This window comes from Cibotium barometz, chromosome 8 (assembly GCF_041138505.1).
Source record: "Cibotium barometz isolate CiBa-2024 chromosome 8, ASM4113850v1, whole genome shotgun sequence".
NCBI lineage: Eukaryota > Viridiplantae > Streptophyta > Polypodiopsida > Cyatheales > Cibotiaceae > Cibotium > Cibotium barometz.
In genome coordinates, this window is record NC_141053.1 from 15,487,800 (window position 1) to 15,502,555 (window position 14,756).

Consider the following 14,756-nt stretch of genomic DNA (forward strand, 5'->3'; position numbering starts at 1 on the left):
TACCCTTTGTGGAATTTTTTGCTTCCATTTAGCTGTGGTACACAAAGAGGAGGTAAAAGACCTTGGAAAGTGTGATAGATCAATTTGCTTGACACATGCATATGCATATTGTACTCCAAATCTAGTAACGTGGCGAGAGGTAGATTTAAATAAAATTCCAAGATAGATCAATTTCTCCTCACATACTTTCCAAGGTCTTTGTGGAAAAAGTGTGATAACGCATGCATGTGCATAATGTAGCAGGGTGTCAAGGTAGATTTATGGGAAAAAAGACACCAATGTCCCTAAAATCATTTCTCAAGAGGAGATTGTGACTGTGTCTTCAAGAAAACCCTTGTCCTCCAACAAATGAACCTCTCTTGCTCTTTTGGTGTAATTAATAGAGGCATTGGCAATGACAATAGCTTGATGTAGGCAATTACTCTTGATTAGTTATGCATTCATGAACATAGCATTTATTTTGGGTATTGAGACTAGCAAGAGTTCTACCCCTTATCTTAGTTTATGAAAGGAAGATTGCGTCTCTTTGCTAAATGTGTTTTATTAGATATTGGACTATATCCTCTAATCTAGAAAGAAAATGGATGGTACAAAGAGCACCAGGTTTAGTTTCATAAAACTCTTCCCCCACTAGAGGTCAAGATAGAGCTGCCTGTGAGAGTTAGAGTCATGTAAAATGGGCTATCTTGGGATTGAATCCAATGGAGAGGAGTAGGTAGTGACATTTCGGTAAATTGTGAGTAAAACTAGGGGTCCCGTGACAAAGTTATTTATGCTAGAGCTTCCACAATGAGGAACAAGTAATACTCTTTGAATAAGGCCATTGAAATAACCCTTTATAAATGATCACCCCACGTGCCTGCATAAAATCCAAGAAATGATGACCATATCCAGTCATGTTTCCCCATCATCAAAGAGTTTAGTTGTCTTTATTTCTTTAGACTTCATCTCTTACAATCTAACTATGTCTTTTTCATAATTAACCATCTTTATTTGCTTGTTTACAACTTTGGCATTGAAATATCCTACTAGAAGGACATGTCGTGCTTGTAGACTATGAGAAATGTTGATAATCTACAAGGTGAGAAATAAATGTGGCCACAAATACTAGTTGAGAATGTGTTACTGCCTTGAGTTACAAACTTTGAAAGATATGATGTGAAGACATCAAATACTAATTGAGATTCTTCTCCATTTATTTTCATCCACTTGTAATGTGCTTATTCCTTGAGTCACAAACTTTGTAATATATGATGTGAAGAGGATCGCAACACCTTTGAAACCTAAAACTTCAAAGGATTTTCACCTCTTGCCTCTTTTATGAGGCCTAGCAATGTCACGTCACTATTGGTAGTTCCCCCTCTCAAATTTGCTAATGTATGGATGTGTAAAAAATGGAATCTCTTCTTGTACAGATAAAGCTACACATATTTGATCACATTTTTTCGTTGCAATTGACAATCATGTATGGTCTCACATACCTTGTTCTATCATCAAAATTTAGCTACCTAAAATCTAGTCATCACTGAATGTCTTATCTTGAATCCATGACACATCATCTCAATTGATTGAGTAGAGCCATATTACTCCTAAACCTAGAAGAAGTAAAAAAATGGCCCTTGCGAGAGGACATTTTCTAAGCCATCGTGTGAGTGGTGAGTGGTCAATAATCATTTTTTTCAAAAAGGGTCACCAAGGGAAATTATGGACCTTCATGGATGTATGTTACTATACATCATCCATTGGAAGTATGTGATCCAGTTTCAACATGTCAAGAGCTAGAAAACGATAATGGAAATAGGCAATGGTCCTTGTTACATGGTTTAGCTTAGATGCATCATAATGTCCATAATGATGCTCCAAGTGTGCACCAAAGAAAGCCTCCAAACACCATGGAAGTGAGATACATGGAGAAAATTGGTAGTCCATAGTGTAATTTTAATTTCTCTTCTTGCTATCTTGTGAAATCTTGAACAAGGAGATCATGAAGGTATATGGTTGTCTTGAGAGCTATTTGTTTCTCATTAGCTCCTCTCACCATCAAGTCTCAGTGAGTAAGAGATGATGAGGTTATGTGGCTAATTTGTCATATTTGATTTTTCTCACATCGTAAGTGAATTGAGACAGGTCTTTACAAATATCCACATTTATATATTGAGTCAGAGGAGAATTACCTTTTCAAATGTCTTGTCCATTAAGAGATTAGAGGTCTTGCCTATTAAGACATTAGAGGTGAATATCATTGCTTCCAATCTCTTAATCAAAGATTTATAGGTCTCTTATTGATTTGAGACTAAATGGTGAGAGGAGCTAATGAAATCTCCATGGAGAGGCATGGGCGCTGGATATAGTTGGCATGATGATAAAAGCATTCAAGAAATACATAAAAACTTGTGCCTCTAAAAATTCATCTTTGTGGAGAGATACCCTAGCTCAATCCATGCCCAATAGATAGGTAGTAAGTCTATCTCATGATTCGGTTAATCTTATGTTTATTTAAGTGGAGAGTAAGGACATCCAAGTTGTATTGAACGTGTGCTAATTGGTCCATGTGGGTATCTAGAAAGAAGACATCCAATGACCCTATACAAATGTCCCCACTCAAATTTCCAAGATGCATGGAGGAAGTGAGTGCCACCAGCTTCCCAAGGTCACCTCCACATCACCAAAGGAAGTTCCACCAGCTAAGGTGCCACCTCGTCCACCCAAAACCATAACAAATAGTCACACCCCCCCAGGTGCAATTCCTCTTGGTAGAGAGAACTACCTCCCACATGGCAACATGATTAGTATGACAACTTTATAATCGACAAATAGTGAACCCATTACCCACCATGCTCAATCAAGATGCCCACATAGGTAAGCTTCGGAACTCTCTCTACTGTCTCAAGATCTCATGAAGGAATTCAATCTCAGCACATCGAAGGAACCACATCCACTATCACTATTAGTGACACCCACCTTTGACTTTTGTAGTGGCCTTTTTCTATAGCCATATTTGGTAGTGATGCGTGTGAGCACACTAGGACCATTTAGGGCACTTTCTTCTCTCTTTAGGAGGCTTTTTCCCACGTGCTAGTATACACCCATCTTGGGTTATACTTATCATCTTTGTATAGCACACATTCATTATCTATCTGTCATCTCATTGTGTGATCCCTTGAGCTTCTCCACTATGTGTGTGTATGTGTGTGTGTGTGTGTGTGTGTGTGTGCGTGTGTACACTCCTACAAGCCTTTTTCCAACATTTGGTATCAGAGCACACGCTCCTTGCCCCTGTGCGGCTACCTACCCTTCACCCTGAGTCCCCTATCTTCTTGATTCGGATCAAGGAGCCCTTCTAGAAGAAGAAAGAGGACTGTGAAGTATGTAGTACTTTGTACTACAAGTTTTTGGTCGGATTTTTGTTCCATGCACGACCGTTCGCGATTTTTGGTTTTCTGACATCTTCGGGAACTGGATTTGCACTATTCTTCATCGGATTCTGGAGTAGTTTTACTACAGACAGGTGTGCAGATACATGAGAAAGCATTAACAAACACTCACCACACTAGATTTTGTCTACCCGCTTCACTTCAAGCGACATTGATCTCTACATCTTACGAGTTAAATTTCTACTCACTATACTCTCCATTTCTTTCATACACCTTGCAGGTCTCCATTGTCAATGGCCTTATTAGCAGCCCCCTTGGTTGTATCGAAGGAGTACTCAGCACATTGCAGATTACATGATTACTTGCTTGGGTATCATTAGAAATGCCAAACAGTGATGTATTTCATATGTTATCCACTAAGGATAAGCTTGACGGGACCAACTACCCGTTTATGGTCCTATATGATGTGGCATGTATTGGTAGCCAAAGGACTGTGGAATGTTACGGTCAGTATTAAGAAACGTCCTGGTTCCTCTAATGAGTATGATGTAAAAGGAACATCTACAGACATGGACTTAGTTTCACATGGTGCATTACCACAATGTAGCATACCTCGTACGCATGAAAAAAATGGGATGGAAGAGATGCACACAGCAGGCACATACATTTCTTGCTTTGTTAATCAAGAGGAGTTTCGTTCCTCACATTCGGTCTTGCAGGACTGCTAAACATGCTTGGGATACACTTGCATCATTTTACCATGTACATAATGAAGCACGTGTTGCTTATATATGCAAGCAATTAGAGTCAGAGCATATGGATGAGGGAGACTCCATGGATAGTTTCCTTACAAAAATCAAGGATTTTAAGGAGTAGTTGGCCAGTATTGATGAAGTATATCCTGGCAGTTCATTGGTGCCTACTGTCTTGAATGTGTTGCTGGACACGTATTAAGGTTTTGCTTCTATATCAGACTCATGATGAAAGGCAATCCAAATGCCTTGAAGTTTGAGGAGTTGGTCTATGTGCTCTTGCAAGGAGAGTAATCCATGAAAAATAGATCTATCATACGTACAGGAGATTAGGCTTTTGCTGCACCAATCAACAAAGAGGTAAAGATAAATCCTTTCCTTAGGGTGGTTACAAGCTGAAATCAAAGTCATCAGGCAAGCTTGCAGACAAAAAAAAGCAACAAGCCTGCAGACAAAGAAAGCAACAAGCCAAAGAAAAAGGAGAAATGTAACTATTGTAGAAAACCTGGTCACTACATTAATGAGTGCAAAAAATGGCTAGAGAAGGAGAAAAACAAATACTCGGGTATGGAGTGCTGATGCATCAACATCTAATGCAAAAAACAAAGAATCTACAAACTATGCACATGATGATTCAGCTTTCATTATGTAGTGCAGTTTTGACCCTTCACATAAGGATGTATGCATGGTTGTTTACAGATGTACATGTCTAGTATTTTGACAATGGTGCTAGTAAGCACATTACTTCTCATCATAGTTTGTTCTCGTCATTTGAATCTGTTCCCCAGGGAAATACTATTACCTATGAAACAACTCCTCATATCTTGTAAAAGGAGTTGGTAAAAATTTTCTCACTGCTGTAAATGGTGGAACAATCACACTTTCATATGTATCATATGTACCCCGGGATCAAGAAGAACTTGTTATCTGTCTCTACCATTATTAAGGCTAGCTTAGTGGTGGAGTTTGTGGATGACAAATGTATTATTCATGATCGTTAGTGAAGGTAATACAATTGTTTCTTCTAGTACTTTGTCTCATGGCCTTAGCAGGCTAGATGCAGCTTTGGTCACTTAAACTTTGGTAGTTTGCTACACTTGCATAAACATGACATTGTGTTTGAGTTGCCAGATCTTGAAGCCCCTATCAAGCATGTTTGTGCGGCTGTATTCTTGGAAAAATGCAGCGCGCATCATTTCCCAAAGATGTTTCAACTAGAGTTGTCCGAAAATTGCAACTTATACACAATGATGTATGTGGTCCCTTCTTGTGAGGACACCATCTATTGGGGGCTACCTCTATTTTGTCACATTCATTGATGATTATTCCAGACATAGTTGGGTATATCCATTGAAACAGAAATTAGAGGTTTTTATGTGCTTTAGGCACTTTGTTGCTATGGTTCAAAATGGTTTTGCATGTAAGATTGGTATCCTACCTACTAATCAAGGGGAGGAGTATATGTCTAAGGAGTTTCATGCATACATGGCTAATCATGGGATAAAACACCAATGTACTATGCCCTATAAACCTCAGCAAAATGGTGTAGTTGAACATAAAAACATGTCTCTCACGTAGATGGCATGTTGTATGGTCAAAAGTTAAGAGTTACCTCATGGTTTCTGGCTCGAAGTAGTTATGTGTGGAACATATGTTTTGAATAGGTGTCCAACAAAGGCTTTGCATACAATTATGCCTTTGGATCTTGGAACGGCAAAAATCCCTATGTGGCTCACTTACACATTTTTTGTTGTCTTCCTTATGCACTTGTGCCTGAGCAACTTTGCAACAAGCTTGACCGATAAGGCTGTTAAATGTATTTTTGTGGGGTACAACTTAGAATGTAAAGATTACCATCTCTATCATCCTACTATTAAGCAAATTCTTGAGAGTAGAGATGTTGCATTTGTGAAAGATGTAATTCAACCCTTGCTTTCATGTAAAAAACAGCAAAATGTATGTTCGCAAGACGTATTCGACACTCTCCTTCCATTGTTCAATGCAAGACACATTGATATAGAGCATTTGGAATGCTGAAAATCACCCCACACAGGTTACAAAGCAGCATGTTTTTCAGCCTATTGATGAGATAAATGTGATGATGCAGTTGATGAGGAAAGAAGGAAAATTGAGGAGTCACAAAGCATGCCAAAATGGCTGGTTCAAACATTATGTGACAGCACAGTAGCAACTCCTTTGACTAGCAGAACACATGCAAGATCTCATCATGCATCTCATGTTGATGCAAGTTGTGCTCTTATTTCCAGTTTATGTGATGAAGAGGAGCCTGTCTCCTTTGATGAAGCAAAGGAATCAGAAAATTGGATGAGTGCTATGAAATTTGAGTATGACTCGATACTCAAAAATGATACAAGGGATTTGGTAAAGTTGCCTCTTGGCAAGAAGGCCATTGGTACGAAATGGGTTTACAAGCTCAAATGTAGAGCAAATGGCAGTGTTGAGCGATACAAAGCTAGGCTTGTTGCAAAGGATTATGTGCAAGAGAAAGGCAATGATTATGGTAAAACATTTACACCCACATGTCGTATGACTACCATGCGGAGTATCATTACATTAGTAGCACCTAAAGGCTGGAATGTATGTAGTTGGATATCAAAATTGCTTTCTTGAATGGAGATTTGCATGAGGAGGTCTATGTATCTCAGTCTCGTGGTTTTGTTCATCACAAAAGTCAGGAATCAAAAGTATGCAGATTAAAGAAAGCTTTATATGCTCTTAAGCAAGCTCCCAAAGCATGGTACGAAAAGATACATGCATGCTTGGTTGCATAGGATTTTTACAACATCCCAACTGGCAGTACCCTCTATATTAAGAGAACTAAGGATGTTTTATTGGTCATCATGTTATACTTTGATGACATGCTGCTCACAAGCCCTAATGATGATAATATTTCAGCTTTGATAGAGCTGACTTGGAGAAGTCTTTTGAGATGTCAGATCTTAGACCATTGCATTGTTATTTGGGCATTGAGTTTTGGTAACGTAATGATGGCATTGTATGCTGCAAAGAAATTACATAGATGCATTGATGAAGAGGTTCGACCTTGAAGACTATAAACCTATGGGCCACACCTATGGAGCTAGGTTTACGAAGAAGTCTTGACTCTTTTGATGTTGGCTTGTATCAAGAAACTGTTGGATGCCTTATCTTTTTGTGTAACACCAGGCTTGCATTCAATATGTGACCTCAATATTCAGTAGATTTATGTATATCCCAGGCACAAAGCAATGGCAGTCTCTCAAATGGGTGTTCTGTTACCTAAAGGGCACTAAGAACTTTGGGTTATTTTATCCCAAGGGAGGTAAATCATAGTTGCATGCATTTACAGACTTAGATTGGGCTGAATGTTATGACACATGAGCGTCCACGAGTGATTCATGTATATCATGGTTGAGCAACAAGAAGCAACCCATTGTAGCCACTTCTAGCTGTGAAGCTGGATATAGGGCAATGTTTTATAGCTACAGTTGAGTGTGTTTGGCGTAGGTGCCTTATTTTTTATTTGGTTATTGGCTAGTCCTTGGCCACTACCATCTTCATTGACAGTCAGAGCGTTAATGGTAGTTGCAAAGGAATCCAGTTTTTCATGCTGCACAAAGCACATTGGGGTGCACTATCATTATGTCAGGGAGAGATGCTCTGCAGGGAAAATCAGCTTGGCTTATGTGCTAATACATGACAACTTGGCAGATTTGTTCACGAAGGCTCTCCCACAAGAGAAAATTGAAGCTTTTTGCAAAGCTTTAAAATTACTTCCCTTTGGGGACTAGTCTCGACTCCCTATCACAATCCAAAGCACCTGGCACATCCTTATACTTCTAGTGCTAGATCACCCCTTGTTCACATCATCACTCCAAAAGAGATTTGTAGCCATATTTGGTAGTGATGTGTGTGAACACACTAGGACCAGCTGGGCCACTTTTTCCCTCTTTCGGAGGTTTTTTCCCTCATGCTAGTATACACCCATCTTGGGCTATACTTATCATCTTTGTACAACACACATTCATTATCTATCTATTATCTCATTGTGTGCTCCCTTGAGCTTCTCCACTCTGTGTATGTGTGTGTGTGCATTCCTGCAACCATGTTTCCAACATTTTCTTTACACTAACTTCTTCCCATGGCAACTCAATACATCTTTTGCGTATCTTTGTCCACATCGGAGGAGTCACATCCACTATCAGCAGTGGCACCCACCTTTCACTTTTGTAGTGGCCTTTTCCTCCACACTAACTTCTTCCCATGGAAAATTCAATACACTAACTTCTTCCCATGGAAACTCAATACACTAACTTCTTCCCATGGAAAATTCAATACACTAACTTCTTCCCATGGAAACTCAATACACCTTTTGCGTATCTTATATACCATTCTTTCACCTTTCACTTCTGTAGTGGCCTTTTTCTCCGCACTAATTTCTTTCCATGAAAAATTCAATACATCTTTTGCATATCTTCCATACCATTCTTTGGGCATCTTCAAAACCATTCCCTATCTTTTGCATATCTTCCATATCATTCTTTAGACATCTTCAAAACCATTCCCTAAATTGTTAGTATGATTAAAAGAAATCCTATGATAAGAAAGAGCACTTGGGCTCCCAAAAACCCACAAGGTTTGTGTCATCAGTTGTTCAAGTCAAGAGCTTACCTTAACCTTGTCAAATCAGTTGTTCAAGCAAATATCTTATCTTAGCCTTGTTAAATCATATGTTATTGGGTCTTACCTTCAAGCCACAATGCGACTTCCCAATGTGGGTGCAGTAGCTTGTTCCTCCCATCCTCACTCCGTTGTCACACTAGAATGCTCCTTTGCTAAGGGGGTGAAGGTGGAGCGCTCTATGCCTAGATGGAGGTAAAAATAGAATGTCCTTCATTGCAGTTCTTTCTCACAAAAGGTGGAAAGGGAATAAGCTAATGGAAGAGGGTAACCAACCTATAAACAAATCTATCTAGCATGCAAGCAAGATTCAATAGCATACATGCAAGCAAGAGTAGAGAAGAGAAGATCTCATAAGTATTCTATTGCAAGGGAGTGAATGCATATTGCTTAGTGTCAAAACTGAGTTAGTGACTAGTTTTCATACTAGGCTCACTAAAACTTAAAACTAGTCCGGCCACTATTACTAGTCTTAAACAAGAATGTATATGAAGTCCTTAGACTTTCCCTATTTAACCAAGTATGTACATGAAGTCCTTAGACTTTCCCTAATTAACATTAAGGCCACTTTATATGTCCCAGCACTATATTATTAAAAAAAGGTGTCGTTCGAGTCAATAAGATGGCAAACTACCTTACGAGATGGTAGGTCACGTCGTGAGTGAAACTATGTCAACCTACAAAGTAAGATGGTAAAGCACCTTAAGGTAGGTCGGGCGAGTGAAAAAAGGTCAATCTACGAAGTCATTAACATATCCCCTTTCCTAATGGTGCACCCTCGCGTCACCGAAGTCAGTGGTGAAACTAATTATTAACCAACCATGTTAGAGGAGTAGTGTTTATGGTCATGGATATGGCATAAAGGTGGTGTGAGAGGTTAAGTTGAAGATTCAGGATGAATCCACAGTTAGATAGAAGGCATGTTGTAGTAATCTTTGGATAGCCTTGGTGGTAGGAAACTTGTCGAGGCAATATGAAAGTTATATATAATGTATACAATGTAGAAGTTCTTCATACAAGGCCTCCTTCTTTTGTGGAAGTGGCGTGGGTCCTTCAAAGTTAGGTGATTGGTAGAAGTGGCTCGACGATATTAGTGGTAAAGTTTATCTACTAAGGGTAGGTCTAACAAAGAACGGCGGGTTATGTAAATGTAGTGAGAGAGTTACCTCATTTACAAGAAGCAGATTGAAGATTGGGTGTCTTCTAAAAATCAAAGATCGAGATGAAGAAACAGGACTCCTCTCCCGTGGGAAACTTTACTGAGAAAGGCACAAATCTGCCACCACAAATCAAAACGTTGATTTTTTAGATGATCTATGTCATCAAGGTTATCCATACCATAGCTTATTTCGATTGAATGATCTATGGCTCATTACTAGGGGAACTAGAGAAATTGAGAAACTTAATAGTCCTCATTAGCATATTGGAAAATGACCAAGATTTTATTGCGTTCCCTTTCAATATAGGTATAGATTTAGATCTATTGAATCTCTTTTTAAACACAATTAGACTTGGTGTTTTAAATAACTTATCTATTGTTTTTGCTCATCGTTTACTGCTAGTATTTGACGACCAAATTTTGATGTACAAAATTGTTAGCCCTTTATTAAAATTCAAGCATAGATTTAGATTATGAAGCAAAAGTGCATCTTTCCCTTTATGTGACAAATGAATTGTGATAAATGTGAGAATCAACTTATTCTTGTCAAGTCAGATAACCAATTGCAAATAAATAAAAAGTATGGTCGCAAGGCTCAAACTTAAAGGAATTGACGGAAGTCTGCCCATGAATTCAGCAGGAAATTCAGAAGGTTAATCCAGATCTATGGAAGTTGATGTCCTCCTTGGTATAGGGATGTTCTTTAGATTTTCCCTCCATTTTTGGATCTTCCTGAATCGGCTCTAAGGGTGGCATCCCCTCTTCCAAAGCTTGTGTAAGGGCTTGGTCATGTGCGGTATAGCCTCCAATCCATCCCTTTCCTAGGTGTCTCACTATAGGGTTTGCATTCTTTCTAGGTTTCTCTATTCTACGAAGGTCCTTCTTATATCCAGTTTTTGTTTCCATTGATTTAGGATTTTCATTTGTCTATAAGCCTCCCTGAGTTTTATTTATACCTCTATAATGTCTCTCCACTCCTTGTTTGTTGATTTTTTGTGTTTGCGTCATTTTTGCTTTTTCACATGAAAAACCAAGGTGGTGTGTTTTTAAAACTTTTTTCCAAAATCACAAAAGTATAAAAAAATATTATTGTTTGAGTCTTGTTGAAGATTTCACTACCTTAAATATGATAAGCAAACTCAAACTGCACCCTTTGAGCACGTAAATACAAGATTTAGACCCCCAAAATTAGATCAAAGATAATTATTGGTTTTTTACACTTGGAGTTTTTCACGGTCATGAAAAACCAAAGAAATTCACATCAATAAAATGTCCCAAATATTATGACTTGATTTGAGGGACTACTTTACCAAAAAGATAAATTCTTATCCTCACGTCTTGAAAGAAATTTTGGTGTGAAAAACCAGAGCTTTTCATGGTCATGTGACTATCTTGAATTTTTCATGTGTGACTATCTCCAAGGTACTCACATTATCAATTTCTTGTAATTACACCAAAATTAATTTCATCTATTGAGGTTGTTCAGGTGACTACATGATCTAGACTTGATTGTTTAAGCTCATCATAAGTAAATTTTATAGTAGAAGATATATAAAAAATTGGCGTAAAAAATTTAGACTTTTTCAGGATTGTGAATTGCAAGAAAATCACTTCAATATTATTTTATCTATTTGGATTACAAAGGTGACTAAAGGTTAGAGCTTGACTATTAAATTCCATTAGTAAAGAAATTATACTTAAAAGATCAAGTCCATCTAGCATGAAAAATAAGAGTTTTTTACAGTCCTTGCTTCTTGTGACAATCTCCAATTGTTCACAAGTGACTATCTCCTAAATATTCATCGTGATTATCTTTTGGATTAGCTCAATTATGGATGGTGCTTTGTCTAATCAAGTGTGGGAATAATACTAGTCCATGAAATCACCTCTTAAACTTAAAGGATAAGAGAAATTTTTAAATATGAAAGACTAGAGTTATTCACACCGTTAATAACCTAGCTTGAGGCTTATAAAAAAGGGTCCAGACATTGAACTTTGGCATGCTAAAATATCTTACATGCACTTGAGATCTAAAAAGATTTTGGGAGATGTGATTTTTCGAGAGGATAGTGCATCCAACTATCAACGATCTTCCTACCATAGCAGTATTAGATCCAGTACTTTAGTTAGCACACTCAAAGTCCTTTAGGATAGAGCATCCAACTATCAACGATCTTCCTACCATAGCAGTATTAGATCCAGTCCTTTAGTTAGCACATTCAAAGTCCGTTTATCTAGAAGGGTCTGAATTTAAGCAACACTAGTAGTGAAGAATCCATAGAAGAAGCTCAAATGATTGATGAGAAAGGAGAGGAGAAAGTTGCAAGCTCCCCCACAATATCCAATGGTCTGTTTAACATTTCTTAAAGGCTATTTGGATTGAAGTCAGATATGGATCAAGAGGCTCACTCAGCCAACGAGGGTCATGAGAGCAATATTCAAAGGTTCCCAATAGTAGGTAGAGGGGTTACACAAGCAAAACATCTCCTATAGACTTTTGTACCGAGAGGGAAACCTATATCCACCATCCTAATGAGCAAATCTCTTTCACTCCTAGGATTTAAAGGGATGTGAAAGGCATCACAAGGGCTGATTTTAAGAATGAGAGAGGGGGAAAGCCTTTCCAAGAAGGCATAGCATCTGTTTATCATTTTAAGATAACAAACAATTTAGAAAACCATTAAAAGAATAAAGAAAAATATAAGATTTCTAACTTACATGAATTCTGGGAGCTTTCCTTTGGCTTGATGGTTTGAGGGTTCTACTCTTGTTTGCAACAAGAGTAGCCACCAATTCTTTAGAAGAGGGAATGGTAAAAAACTAGTTGATAACGATAGCATATAATTGGACCTTGTGCCGCTATATTCCCTTCTTTGCTAATAATAATAGCATATAACTAGATCTTGTGGCCTAAAACAATTTCCACTCATTAGGTTATTTCAACACCTTTAAAATCTCTCCTAAAAGGATATCCTAAAAATATTATAATCTCTGCATCACAAAAATAATTAGACTGGAACAAGGAATTTAGGGTCTCTTCTAAGCCTTGAAGAAGAGCCTTGGAGTAACTTTGGCATTTTGCGAAAGAATTAATAATAATAATAATAATATAATCATGGGAGATTCAAGTTAGATAAAAGATAAGAAATAAAAACATTTGAAAGCCCTTGAATTTATTTTAAAGGGATCGTAATATAAAACTTTAAAGCTTTAAAACTCTGATATATACTTCAAACAATGAAAAGAGGAGATAGAAGCTTAATAGAAAGCTTTTATCAAAGCCTTAACCAAACCTTATCATCAAAGCTTTAACTAAAGGCTCCATTTCAAGTGAATTGTAGACGGCACATGCACGGCACAAAGCTTTAACTAAAGGCTCCATTTCAAGTGAATTGCAGACGGCCATGCACGGCACACAACACCACTAAAAAATAAATAAAGAAGAATTATGCCGAACGATTAAGAGGAAAAATATTTATTATTTCCAAACCTTTTAGCAAGGAGTGAAGGTAAGGGTAGGTATTTGAAGCTTATAAAAGCTTTCAAGTCTAAGATGAGGGTTGAAAAGTTTCTATTGTAAGCTTTATGATATAAAGCCTTGATATATCTAGGGTTTAGATAGCTACTTTATGGAACGAATTATACAACTATATTATAGGTTTAAAATTTAAGATTTTTAGAAGGATGATTAAAGCTATTAAAAGTTTTAATTTTAGTTTCAAGGTAACTCTACTAAAGGTTATAAGTAACTAGTGTGTAAGGACATGGAGCCCTCATGTATGTTTAAATATTAATCTTTAATTTCAACTGCACCTCTCCATATTCATGCACCGCCAGTCATCGGTCTACAATTGAGAATGGGTATATATATATATATATATATCATACCTTTGATTTTATTAACCCAAAACAAGCCACTAAAGCGCTGTGTTTTTTAAAAAATTGGTTGTGCCTGATAGAAGGGGCTATATATATATATATATATATATATATATATATATATATATATATATATATATATAAAAGGCTTGATTATTAAGCCTTTAAACAAGGCTTATTAGGCTTGACTATTAAGCCTTTAAACAAGGCGAAGAAAAAAGAGAAGAAAAAGAAAAGAATACATACATACATATATATATATATATATATATATATATATATATATATATATATATATATTCTAGCTCACCCACAAGCTTGGGTAGAGAGATTTGCGCCCAGCACATTACTGAGGAGGAGAAAAATAAAAACCCAAAAATAATTTTGAAAAATAACTCTCTGAGCAATTCTCATCCCTCCATTATAGGAATTGAACAGAGAGACAGCTTAGCAATCCTGAAATCAAGGTTCTAATCTCCTCAATTTGCTGATTCCTTCTATACGGATGGATTATGAAGCAGATTAGTGAAATTAAAGGTGATTTATAGTTTTGAGAAATCCACTAATGGTTTTCCACCTAGTTTTACCCTTTGGGCAATAGATTGATGGGGACTTGTTGTCCAATGGTTAAAGACAAGCCTTCTTTCAACCATACATAAACATAAATCCATAAACGTGAATTTAAATTGAAAAATTTACCAAAATCACATGTTCCTTTGTCTCTTTCACCTCTTTGTCCACAAGTCTTTGAGTGCCTTCAAGAAGATTAAATTAAACCAAAGCTCTAATACCACTGTCACACGAGACCCTTTTGTACTTCTTGAAGAATTAATTAAAAACTCATAAAATATATCAAAAATTAAAACAAAACTTGAATTAAATTAAAATAAAATCACATAGCATAATATAAGG